This window comes from Dermacentor variabilis, chromosome 10 (assembly GCF_050947875.1).
Source record: "Dermacentor variabilis isolate Ectoservices chromosome 10, ASM5094787v1, whole genome shotgun sequence".
NCBI classification, from domain to species: Eukaryota; Metazoa; Arthropoda; class Arachnida; order Ixodida; family Ixodidae; genus Dermacentor; species Dermacentor variabilis.
In genome coordinates, this window is record NC_134577.1 from 131,558,085 (window position 1) to 131,571,532 (window position 13,448).

Here is a 13,448-nt window from a genome sequence, read left to right on the forward strand (position 1 = left end):
AGCTGGAATGATTAGATCGGCGCATCTACACTCTAAGAACAGTTTACACCCTTTGGCTTGCCCGTTCTGCCACACAAAAATAATCGTCATCTGCCTTGATGCCTTTCCTTTCTTTATCGCTGCGAGCCCAGAACTTTCCAGTAACGAATGGCACGCGCGTTATCAGCATAGAACAGTTTACACCCTTTGGAGTGCCCCTTCTGATAACGCGCGTGCCGTTCGTCACTGGAAATTTCCGGGCTTGCAGCGATAAAGAAAGGAAACGCATCAAGGCAGATGACGATTATTTTTGTGTGGCAGAAGGGGCAAGCAAAAGGGTGTAAACTGTTCTTAGAGTGTAGGCAGCAGCGTACAGACTCCGAACAGCGGTCAAAAATGAAGTTTCGCACGAATGTTGATATCGAATGGATGACACTAGCGCGCAGACTTTGCATAGCCAGATATCTGCAAAAGGCTTCATATGATCAATGGCAAAATATTTACAATGCTATCACTGAATACTTAAAGGTGTGCAACCAGTTAGACTGGGAATGGTTAGGAGCGAGGGCTAACTGTAAATAGCTCACCAACTTACGGTTTGTACATGACATTGGCATACTCAGAAACGCTGCAGACTATTTGCAACAAACGCTTGAGGACCTTGGCGAAGAAAGTGTAAGAGTCTGATTGAAAGTTAGTATGCAGAAGAGAAAAGTAATGTTCCGCAGCCTGGCGAGAGAACGAATGTCATGGTCAACAGTCAGCCTCTAGAACCTGGCAGAAATACGGTTATTGAGGTTAACTGCTCGCAGGGGCCTGTGATCAGGGAAATTAACAAAAATAAAAATTAGCTGGAGAGCTTACGGCAGGCATTGCTAAATCATGACAAGGGCGCTTACTGCTAATCATTGCTTTCTACCGTTACTGGTGTATGGGGCCGAAACTTGGAAGTTACAAGAAGCTTGGGAATTCGTTGAGGACCGCGCAACGACGATGGAATGAAAAATATTAGGCATGACGATAATAGACTGGAAGACAGCGATGTGCATTAGAGAGCGAACGGGGATAGCTGATATTCTGGTTGACATAAAGATGAAGTCGTGCTGGGCAGACATTGCAATGCGTAAGAGAGAACTGCTGGTCTATTGGAGTTGCCGAATGGGTGCTAAGGGAAGGGAAGCACAGTCGAGGACGGCAGAGAATAATGTGGACGTGACGGAATTAGGAAACTTGAAGACACGTGGAACCAGTTAGCAAAAGACAGGGGTATTGGAGATCGCTGGGGAAACTTTTGTCCTGCGATGGACATCAAAATAAGCTGATGATGATGATGATGTGACGACATCCATGCCAGCTTCGCTGCTTGTCATTCATGTTATGCCATGCATGCATGTCATGCACGTTCTGATAGGTCAATTTGCGTCGATTGCGGGCGGGAGGGGCAAGTAGCGGCGTAGCCAAGTGGGGCACGCCGGGCACTTGTAACGCTCACTAACAGTAAATTTTTTGCTGCTAAGGCAATGGCCCCGCTTCTCCCCCTCCACGGTCAATTGGGACCCTCCCCCCCCCCATCACACGAAAAATTTTCTGCCTACGCCACTGTGGGGAGGGGTGGTGGTGTAAGATTGCTCTAGACCCCTCCCCCTAAATTGCCAACGGAAACGGGGGAGGGGAGGGCAGCTGCCGCCGGGCCGCATACCTTAGGCAGCCATAGACCGGCTGCATTTCCTTTTCGACGTGAATGATGCTCTAATGTCATTACACAGTAGGATTCATGCGGTTCGAGGCCCATGCGACAATTAAAAAAAAAACCACACACAGCCATCAGCAAGTCTTAGCTTGAGCAGATCTTTGGGAGCTGGGCAAGACTCTCATAAAAAGAAAAGCTTGGCACCCGTCTTACATGCATTGTCAACTCTGGATCACCGCTGACTGCACATTTACGATAAAAAAGTAACACAGGAACTCCTCTGGGATTTGTCTGAGTATGCGTAAGCATTCTGACTCTTCTTCATCTACACGCAGTCCATGTCGTTATCAATGTTATGAGACTTGAACGACGAGTATAAGCGACAGCGCTGCGGCGACACGAACTGCTGTGGTCGGCGGCGCCAAGTGAATGGCGCAAGCAAAGTACTGCAGGTGGCGGGGCTAGGTGCGCTGGTGACGTTCCGTTCGTTTTGAGCCGTTATCGCTCTTTAGCACTTGTCATCCGCGTCGAACCATTATCAACCGTTCTCCGGCGGCGGCTGCTTGTGGCACGGCCGCGCGAACCGTATCTTGAAAGCGAACTGCAATGTCGACAGAGTGTGCCTACTGCTGAAAACTTCACGCGCTGTGTTCTCACCGTTCACTTCGCTTTGAAAACAGACGCGCGTACACCTATCTTGAAAGTGATCTGCGAAAAGCGCATAGTCAGGCATGAGCTGAGAGCTTCGTGAGCGCTGTGTTCTCGCCGCTTCGGTCGCGTTGAAGCGAGAGCTAGCACGAAGGTGAATTCACTTGGTGCTACGGGTTCTATTTTGAAAGATATCGTGCGGTACGGACTGACGGACGGATGGTTTTTCTTGTTGGGTAATGTTGAATTCCAATGGCGGAGTCGGAGCAAGTTTTTCTGCTCATTTGAGAGCAAGTTTGATCCAATGACGGGGTGAGAGCGGGAGTAAGGTGTTCCAATGAGAGAGTCGGAGTGGATTCAGAGCGGGAGTCATTCCGTGGAGCAGAAAAAGATGCTCCGCCAAAACCGACGGAGTGGACCGGAACTCTGCGTGACGTATTTCCTTTACCACGTTTGTCTGCTGGGAGGCGCCACCGGTCACGACCCGCGAGGAAGCAAAAGCTGCTGCACGCTTGGCGAGATATCCATTCCGCACTTTAAAGAAAACGACAGGTGAACGGAGCTGAAGAGAAGTGACCGGTGCGGCCGGTGCGGCGCGGTGGTGGGAGCAAACAGCGGAAGGAAGTGACAACACGCAAGGTATCCTGGGTAACTCGGCGATACAAGTTCCGTTTCCGTCTTGCTCCGGCGGCGCAGGTTGTGTTCCACTCGCGGATTTGGAGGCGTTGCTCTGCGCCAGAGTCGCGTGCTCGCTCGCCGAGTCCGTCGGCTGCTCCGACTCCGCCATTGGAATTCAACATAAGTATAGAAATGCTTACGTTGTAAAAAAAATCGCAGGGTTCGCGGATGTCGCGATAAAACTAACTCCAACCTACTCCCCCTCCCCCCCCCCCTGAGCGATGCCGTCTTGATCGCCCCCTCCCCACCCCGGGAAAAGGGACACTACGCCTCTATCTCATGTTGAATTCCAATGGCGGAGTCGGAGCAAGTTTTTCTGCTCGTTTCGGAGCAAGTTTGTTCCAATGACAGAGTGAGGGCGGTGTTTGGATCGGACTGCTGGTACGATCTGTTGGGAACTCGGCGCTGACGCCCGTGGTTGTACCTGGGTCGCAAGCCCCAAGGGTAGCGTTGGCCTGGCGGCCTGGGGTACAACTGGAAGCATCCGAAGGTCCCGGCAAAGCATGAGTCGACTGGTAACAACGAAACAACTTGTTTATTTTAACATCGCAAAGAGTTGGCGGTCAGGTTTGACCGTAGTAGAGAGACGGGAGAGCACTTCACTCAACAGAAGAAATCGGAGCCCTCCTTTTGGCGTCCGGGGGCAGCTGTTTTTATACTCTCGCAGTTGAGGGCAAGAAGGAACCCCTCAAAAGACGAGCACGTGAATGTACAATGGGCTAATGGTGACGCACACTGTCGTAGCGATGCCGTAGCACCATGACGAGCACGATCTCGTAGCACCCTGTCGAGCACGATCTCGTAGCACCCTGTTGTAGCGCTGCCGGTCGGGCACAATGACTGTAATGAGAGGATGGTCCCTGCTTTGGCATCGCCTGTTTCGGGCACAATGACTGGAATGAGATCCCTGCTTTGGCATCGCCTGTTTCGGGCACAATGACTGGAATGAGATCCCTGCTTTGGCATCGCCTGTTTCGGGCACAATGACTGGAATGCGAGGATGATCCCTAGGCGGTCGCATCGCCGCAGTCGCGCCTGGAAACACCTGGCGATGAGTGTTGCGGCGACGACGATCGGGCCAAAATGTCTGCCGCCCCGCCGCAGTCGCGCCGGCAAAACCACGTGTCGCAGGCGAAACGCAACAGACCGCCCCGCCGGGGGAAGGAGATCCCGATGGACAGGGGACTGCATCCGCTGTCCGGAGGGATGTCGCTCGATGATGCTCATAACCGAAGTCGGGCGTCCCTCGACGTTTCTTGAGCGCAGCGCACAGAGAAGGCCTCGTTCTCTTGTTCAGGTTCGCACGGGACACTGCAAAGTGACTTCGGGAGAGTTCACATTTTTGTTCTCGTTCCCGGCAAGCGTTAGAACTACGCTGAAACTCAACCGCTCAGTCAGCAAGCACGGCACAACCCTCACTAAGCCCTGCCAGGCTCTTTCCCCTTTTTATACCACTGCCTAGTTCCTTACAGTAGTCTAGCATCACTCAGAACGCGTCCACAAATTGAAAAATTGCACTAGAAAGCATATCATCACTTTGAAACACTAAACAAAAGCAATATGTTAAAAAAAAATCCTGCCTCAGGAAGAAAAACATCAGTAACAAACAATTTTGAGGCTGATTCCTACGTTAGGGGCTTCGACTTAAGCCATCGGCGTTACCGTTGAGACTCCCCTTTTTGTAACGCACCTCAAAGGAATATTGTTGTAAAGCGAGGCTCCAGCGCAGGAGGCGGCCATTTTTGGGAGAGATGGTCTGCAGCCATTGGAGAGGGCAGTGATCCGTCTCAATGATAAACCTCGAGCCGGCTAGATAGCATGACAATTTCTGAACGGCCCACACGAGACACGCACACTCTTTCTCGGTGGCGCTATACGCCTGCTCACGACTGGTCAGCTTACGACTAGCATACAGGACGGGGTGTTCTACTTCTCCATTTTCCCGTTGGCACAGTACAACGCCCATGCCTCGCTCACTAGCATCGCACTGAACAATGAACCCTTTTGTATAGTCTGGCGATCGTAGCACCGGCTGGCTTGTTAGGGCACTCTTTAGGGCGCTAAAAGCTCTTTCCTTTGTCTCGTCCCAGACGACTGTTTGAGGCTCTGTTTTTCTTAGAGCATCCGTCAGGGGAGCCGCGATATCAGAGTACCTAGGGATGTACCTCTGATAGTAGCCGGCGACACCCAAGAACGACCGAATATCGGTCTTGGTGCGCGGTTGCGGAAAGTCTCGCACAGCGGCCACTTTTATTTCAGAGGGGCGGCGACGACCCTGACCAATCACGTGACCGAGGTAGACAACCTCGGCCTGTGCTAACTGGCACTTAGGAGCCTTGACTGTCAAGCCTGCTTCGCGCAGGCGGGTTAGCACTGCCCGCAAGTGTGTCATATGCTCAGACCAGGATGCGGAGAATATCGCTACGTCGTCTAGATACGGTAAAGCGAATTCTTGCTGTCCCCGCAACACTTTATCCATGAGACTTGAAAAACAGTATGGCGCGTTCTTCAAACCAAAACTCAACACTTTAGGACGGAATGTTCCCATTGGTGAAATGAACGCCGCATACCTACTAGCCTCTTCTGTAAGTGGAACCTGCCAATAACCCCTGACAAGATCTAGGGTGGAAATAAACTGAGCGCTACTAACTTTCTCAAGGCGCTCCTCGATGTTAGGGATCGGATAAATTTGATCCTTAGTGATGGAATTAAGCCTGCGGTAGTCGACGCAAGGACGAGGTTCCTTGCCCGGTACCTCAACTAAAATCAAAGGGGAGGTATAATCACTCTCACCTGCCTCAATAACACCGAGCTGTAGCATTTTCTTTACCTCAGCCTCCATAATATCGCTCTGGCGGGGTGACACCCGATACGCCTTGGATCGTACTGGCTCTGTGGAGGTAAGTTCTATATCATGAGTAAGTACAGAAGTCCTACCAGGCCTCTCAGAGAACAGACCTTGAAACTCTTGTAATAGCTGGTGTAGTTCGGTTTTCTGCTCGGGCGACAGCGGTGCTTTACTGATAAGGTCACTAATGACTTGACCGGTGTCTTCCCTGTTCGTCACTGAGCCTAGTCCTGGAAGCTCGACCGGAAGCTCTTCAGGAACGTTTACCATCATGCACACCACTGCTTCCCTTTGTCTATAAGGTTTGAGCAGATTACAGTGGTAAACTTGCTGTGCTTTCCGCTTTCCTGGCAGACTTACCACGTAGTTAACGTCCGACAGTTTCTGAACAATTCGTGCTGGGCCCTCCCACTGCACGTCTAGTTTGTTGTTTAGCGATGTACGCAATATCATGACCTCATCGCCAACCTCAAAACGACGGGCCCTGGCTGTCCGATCATAATAAACCTTGGCCCTCTGCTGGGCCTTTGTCATTGCTTCACCTGACAACTCCTGTGCCCTTCTTAAGCGTTCGAGGAGCTTAAGTACGTACTCCACCACGACTGGGTCGTCGCCCCTACCTTCCCATGATTCTCGAAGCATGCGAAGCGGAGATCGAAGCGAGCGACCGTACACCAGTTCAGCTGGCGAAAACCCCGTAGCCGCATGCGGCGCGGTCCTTAATGCAAACATCACCCCAGGCAGACACAGCTCCCAGTCAGTTTGATGTTCAAAACACAAGGCTCTCAACACGCGCTTCATGACGGAGTGGAGCTTCTCAACGGAATTCGACTGTGGGTGGTACACTGAGCTGTGTAACAGCTTTACCCCACACCTTTCGAGAAAAGTTGTCGTCAAAGCGCTAGTAAACACTGTGCCCTGATCTGATTGGATTTCCGCAGGAAAACCAACTCGCGCAAATATGGACAGTAGTGCATTGACTATCTCAACTGAGCTGAGTTCTTTAAGCGGCACTGCTTCAGGGAACTTTGTCGCTGGGCAGATCACAGTCAAAATGTGTCTGTACCCCGTGGCTGTTACCGGCAGAGGTCCCACAGTATCAATAACGAGCCGTCTAAAAGGCTCCGTTATGATAGGTACCAATTTCAACGGCGCCCTTGATTTGTCCCCTGGTTTGCCCACCCGCTGACAAGTGTCACATGTCCTCACGAAATGGTCTGCGTCCCGAAAACACCCTGGCCAATAGTACTCTTGCAAGAGACGGTCCTTAGTTTTCTTAACTCCTAGGTGTCCGGACCACGAACCCCCGTGTGACAAGCGCAACAGATCTTGACGATAGCATTGAGGCACGATCAGCTGATCGAACTCCACTCCTCTTCGGTCTAGATACTTCCGGTACAGGACTCCACCTCTTTCCACAAAACGCGCATTTTTCCTGGCGATACCTTCCTTGACATTGCAGCGTATGTTTTCTAGGCTACCATCCTTCTTTTGCTCGGCTATCAAAGCCGACCGGCTGACTTTTAGCAACCTATCAAGTCCGTCTGACGTAGGCGCGATGAGCAAATCAGTAGATAGCTCTTCTAACTTTCCCGTGTCGGGCATTTCCTCTCCAGTATCTGGCGCCTTCAACGCTACAGACTCAATTTGATTCAGTTCGGGCGTGCTCTGAATATCAGCTTGCTGCGCCTCTGACCCTTTTTCGTTGTTTGATAACGTCGGCCCCGCAACTACCGCCTTTGCAGCGAGCTCCCGAACCTTCGATCTGGTTAAGGCCTGAACACTAGCTTCACCAAACAAAAGCCCCTTCTCGCGCAGGAGGTGATCGGACCTGTTTGAAAATAGGTACGGGTACTGGGGTGGCAGCATAGATGACACTGCCGCCTCTGTCTCAAGCGCTCCGAAAGGTCCTTCAATAAGCACCTTTGCTACTGGCAGACACACGCTATGAGCTTCCACGGCTTGCTTGATCCATGCGCACTCGCCCGTGAACATATGGGGTTCTACATAAGACGGGTGAACTACATCCATCGTAGCTGCGGAATCGCGAAGCACTCGGCACTCTTTCCCGTTCACGAGGAGGTCTCGCATGTAAGGCTCGAGAAGCTTCATGTTCTCGTCAGTGCTGCCTATTGAAAAAAACACAACTTTTGGTGTTGTTTCCGGACACTGCGCCGAAAAGTGACCCGGCTTCTGGCACGTATAACAAACGCCCGCTCGCCTCATCTCGAACCGCTTTCTGCGTTCGGCTTCGGCTGCCGCCGTCTCTTTACGTTTGGTCGGACTGCATTCACTTGCATCCTCACTACGCGTGTTCCCCTTTGCTCTCATGGGTGTGAACTTCGGCCTCTCAAACTTCGAGCCAAATTCACCCTTTTGACCGTCCTTAGCTCCGCGAGCCCGACGCGTCACAAACTCCTCGGCTAGCTCAGCGGCTTTAGCCACCGTACAAACGTCTGGCCTATCCAAGACCCAGTATCGCACGTTCTCCGGTAACCGACTATAAAACTGTTCTAGCCCGAAACACTGCAGAACTTTATCGTGGTCGCCAAACGCTTTCTCTTCTTTGAGCCACTCCTGCATGTTCGACATAAGCCTATACGCAAACTCTGTATATGACTCACTTCTGCCTTTCTCATTTTCCCGAAACTTCCGACGGAACGCCTCCGCAGACAGCCGGTACTTTTTTAGCAGACTCGATTTTACTTTGTCGAAATCCTCTGCTTCCTCTCTATCCAAGCGAGCGACTACGTCGGCCGCCTCGCCGGGTAACAAAGTGAGCAAGCGCTGTGGCCACGTTTCCCGAGAGAACCCTTGCTTCTCGCACGTTCGCTCAAAGTTAACCAGGAACAAACCAATGTCCTCTCCAAGCTTAAACGGTCGCATCAGGTCAGTCATTTTGAACAATACGCGTTCTCCTGCACCGTGTGCCTGACTTCCATTACGAGCGCGTTCCATCTCTACCTCAAGACGCTTCATTTCCAAAGCGTGTTGACGGTCACGCTCTTGTTGCTCTCGCTCTTTCTGTTCTTTACGTTCACGCTCTTCTTTTTCTTTTTGTTCTTTACGTTCACGCTCTTCTTTTTCTTTTTGCTCTTTAAGTTCGCGCTCCTGTCTTTTTGCAGTCTCTCTCTCTTCAATGGTCTCAAGGCATTCCGACAGCTCGTCATCCTCAGCCTCTAACTCAAGAATAGCCTTTATCAGTTCCGGTTTTCTTAGTTTGTCTGAGACATCCAGACCCAACTCTCTTGCAAGCTCCAACAATTTCGGTTTGCGCAACGACTTCAAATCCATGGCTGCTCTGAATGCTGCTTTCTCTACTGCTTACTATTGTCTTGCCGCAAACTAACCCGGCAGCAACGACAACCACAATTACCAGCTCTGTTTCTGACACTAACAAAAAGCCTGGCAAAGCTCAGAAGAAGAAAGTCCCGCACTCACCAAACCTCGCAGGCAGGAATTCCGCGCAGTCGTTCCGCTGCAGGCAACCAGTCATCACACAGGGCTCGTTGCACTGCTCCCGGATCGTCGTTGAGCTGCTCAGCATACAGTCAACTGCATCTCTTCGCTGCTGGCCTCCGTTGTCGCGATCTCACCGCTGGCAGACAGTTGTTTGAAGTCGGAGGCGATCTCACCGCTGCCAACCAGATGTTTGGATCGGACTGCTGGTACGATCTGTTGGGAACTCGGCGCTGACGCCCGTGGTTGTACCTGGGTCGCAAGCCCCAAGGGTAGCGTTGGCCTGGCGGCCTGGGGTACAACTGGAAGCATCCGAAGGTCCCGGCAAAGCATGAGTCGACTGGTAACAACGAAACAACTTGTTTATTTTAACATCGCAAAGAGTTGGCGGTCAGGTTTGACCGTAGTAGAGAGACGGGAGAGCACTTCACTCAACAGAAGAAATCGGAGCCCTCCTTTTGGCGTCCGGGGGCAGCTGTTTTTATACTCTCGCAGTTGAGGGCAAGAAGGAACCCCTCAAAAGACGAGCACGTGAATGTACAATGGGCTAATGGTGACGCACACTGTCGTAGCGATGCCGTAGCACCATGACGAGCACGATCTCGTAGCACCCTGTCGAGCACGATCTCGTAGCACCCTGTTGTAGCGCTGCCGGTCGGGCACAATGACTGTAATGAGAGGATGGTCCCTGCTTTGGCATCGCCTGTTTCGGGCACAATGACTGGAATGAGATCCCTGCTTTGGCATCGCCTGTTTCGGGCACAATGACTGGAATGAGATCCCTGCTTTGGCATCGCCTGTTTCGGGCACAATGACTGGAATGCGAGGATGATCCCTAGGCGGTCGCATCGCCGCAGTCGCGCCTGGAAACACCTGGCGATGAGTGTTGCGGCGACGACGATTGGGCCAAAATGTCTGCCGCCCCGCCGCAGTCGCGCCGGCAAAACCACGTGTCGCAGGCGAAACGCAACAGCGGGTATAAGGTGTTCCAATGAGAGAGTCTGAGTGGATTCAGAGCGGGAGTCACTCCGTGGAGCAGAAAAAGATGCTCCGCCAAAATCGGCGGAGTGAACCGGAACTCTGCGTGACGTATTTCCTTTACCACATTTGTCTGCTGGGAGGCGCCACCGGTCACGACTCGCGAGGAAGCAAAAGCGGCTGCACGCTTGCCAAGATATCCATTCCGCACTTTTGAAACAACGACAGGTGAACGGCGCTGAAGAGACAAGTGACTGGTGTGGTGGTGCTGGGAGCAAACAGTGGAAGGAAATGACAACAGGCGAGGCATCCTGGGTAACTCGGAGATAAAGTTCCGCTTCCGCCTTGCTCCGGCGGCGCAGGTTGTGTTCCATTCGCGGATTTGGAGGCGTTGCTCTACGCCAGTGTCGAGTGTTCGCTCGCGGAGTCCGTCGGCTGCTCCAACTCCGCCATCGGAATTCAACATCAGTTGAAGAAACGATGATGAAACGTTAACAACGACAAGAACGGCATTTTGTAACGCGTTGTCTTATGGCCTCCGAGATTTGCGCGCGATGCTGGCGCGCGCGAACCTGGGAGGCCATAATTGGCTGCTTAATAGCATAAAAAGGCAAAAAGATAATACCAAATGAAACAGTCAAAAATGCAAACAAAGAACTGATCTTAGCTATACTGTTTGGGGAAAAGAAATAATAAATTAGACAGCCGCAACACACGCCACTAAAGCCACAACCGCCGGCATAACGCGGAACCAACAGTTGGCAACATCCATTCGCGCTTCATTGCTTCGTCCGCTTCGTCTCCGCAACGAGAGCCGCCACCTTTCGCGCCTGCCGCTTTGGCATAGCTTTGTTTTTCTGCAAGTCCGCGCATGCAGCTCATCGGTAGATTCACGCGTGCACGGCGTCGCATTGCGACCTGCGGCATTTTCTCGTGTTCGCGCAATCGGTGTGAAACATGTCGTATGTGAAATATTTGATAGAAGTGCCTCACGTCCAAGTCAAGCCGCCGTACGGGTGTATGGCTATGTGCCCCATTCTCGGAAGCGTCGACGGGTTTCCGGCATGCGGATTTCAGGTACGTGCAAATGCGTTTCGCCCTCCTATTGAGCTTCGAAGCAAAGCGTGCAATATTTCATGTGAAAGATGCAGTGCCCGTCATCATGGTGTGAATTTAGAGCGGCAAACGAGAACTGTGGCACTTAGCGCACACCGCGGCTGCTAAGTCAGCGCGGAAATTGTTTGGTAACACTGAACCATAGAATAAAGAACAACTTTAGAGAAGGGAAACTGTATCTTTGGCAGTGGTTCGAAAATAAGCAGCGGCAGCGCATGGAACTTACCTAGGTGGACGCCAGATGACGCTGCTAAAACAAAGCGGAAATGCGCATTTTTTTTTTAGAGCATCATCCAATATGGCCGCTTTTCGCCGGTCGTGTAGGCTTTTATCCGCTCGTACGCGCCGTATTCGCCCCGCCGGCTATGCGGCATGCCTCGGCTGCCGCGCAGCCGGTGCGTTCTAATTGCCAGGAGACCAAAGAGCCTCTACTGACGCCCATACAAACAAGCCACAAGCGAGTGAACAGAACGCGCGACTTTATTGGCAGAAGACAAGCAGTGTACATTCTCGTGCAATGGTAGAAATAAAATGTGTATGTCGAGATACGCTGGAATCTTTGACGCGAGCTCGTAAACGGCTCGCCGTTGTCGTCGCACATGGCGGTCTAGTAACGAGCGACAACCAGCGGCGCAAGCAGATTGGACAGAGTGTCCCGCCTGTTTGCAGCGGCAGTCGCCGTTAAAGATGAGCAACTTGCATTGCGAAGCAATCGGGTGAACCAGCCGCAGCCAACACAGCGACATGGACTACTCGGCATTTTAGCCTTAACTCCTTTCCAACCTGCACGTTACTTTTCTTTCGCGGGCCGCTAATGTGTGGCTCGCACTTGGTGTCCCACATTGTATCAATACGGACAAGTCGCTTTCGTGGGCATCACCTTCATCGGCCACTTTTGCGGGCCTTTGCACCCAACTTCACACACGTCGGACCATGTAAGGACGTATGCCGGTCTCCGTTCGTGCTTAATCGCGGCCGAGAGAGGCAACAGGCACAATTTGCCCATGGCTGCAGCAGGAAAGGCTGAACGGGGAGCACGAATCACGGTGTGTAAATTGGGAGTCCATGTCGCTGTGCAGATTGCAGGAGCAAATGCTTACTTCGAGAGACTGCTTTCCAACCCTATTGCAAAAACCAGCGCCACTGGGACCCAGTGCGCCGGATTATGGGCCCAGTGCAGCGCGCTGGACGCTGGGAAGGCGCGGCGTACTGGGAGCCACTGGCTACTCGTGCGAAAAACAGCTCTAGCGCGTTAAATATGCGGTGCCTGGACACCGTATATATTTTTTTGAATACAGAAAGCAAGGAAAAGCGCTTTAGTGCAATAAAAAAAACGAAAAAAAAACGTAAAAACAAAACCGCTCTGACAAAAATTCGAACGACCGACCTACAGATCCCAAGCCCGGCACTTCACCACTACGCCACGCCAGCAGACGGATTTCGCGGATAATTTGCCATGTCAAAGCCTAAAAGCAGTTTGAAGCCTAGAAGCCAAGAAGCAGTTGGGCCCGAGCTAAAGCTTCCTCTTAAGAGGAAGCTTTAAGCTCAGGTCCAACTCCGACGCGGCCTATTCAAATACATGTAAAACGCAAAAACGTTTTTATGAGATAACCCCTGGACCGATTTTGATGAAATTTGTCGCATTTGAAAGAGAAAGTTAAATTATAGTGACTGTTGGAAGCGGAATTTCGATTTAGGGCTTGAAATTTCTTAAAACGATTTTCAAATATTTGACCGTTAGAAAAAAATACAATCACGAAGTTTACAAATTCATAGCTTTACATCAAGAACTGATATCGCGGTTCTGTAAACGACATTCATTAGATCATTCAAAGCGGACAAATTCAATATGTCGTTTTACATCCTACGTGAATTTGTTACGTTGGTTACAACGGTTTCGCAAAAGCTGTATTTCCCTATGATTAAATTTTTTTATATTCATGTGTAACATATCAATTTTGTCCGCTTTAGATGTACTATTAGATGCAATTCACAGAATTGTATTATCATTTTTAGTGGTTAAGTTACAGAGTTGTAAACTTTATAGTTTCG

At 51.2% G+C, this 13,448-nt stretch overlaps 1 long non-coding RNA gene across 1 annotated transcript in view; it reads left to right on the forward strand.

Annotated features, from left to right (window-relative positions):
- Positions 1 to 10,333: 10,333 nt before the first annotated feature.
- The window catches only part of LOC142560967 (uncharacterized), a 31,797-nt gene continuing 28,682 nt past the window's right edge, over positions 10,334 to 13,448 (forward strand). The window contains exon 1 of the long non-coding RNA XR_012823501.1: positions 10,334 to 11,357. This is a non-coding gene — a long non-coding RNA (uncharacterized LOC142560967). The remainder of the gene's footprint in view (positions 11,358 to 13,448) is intronic.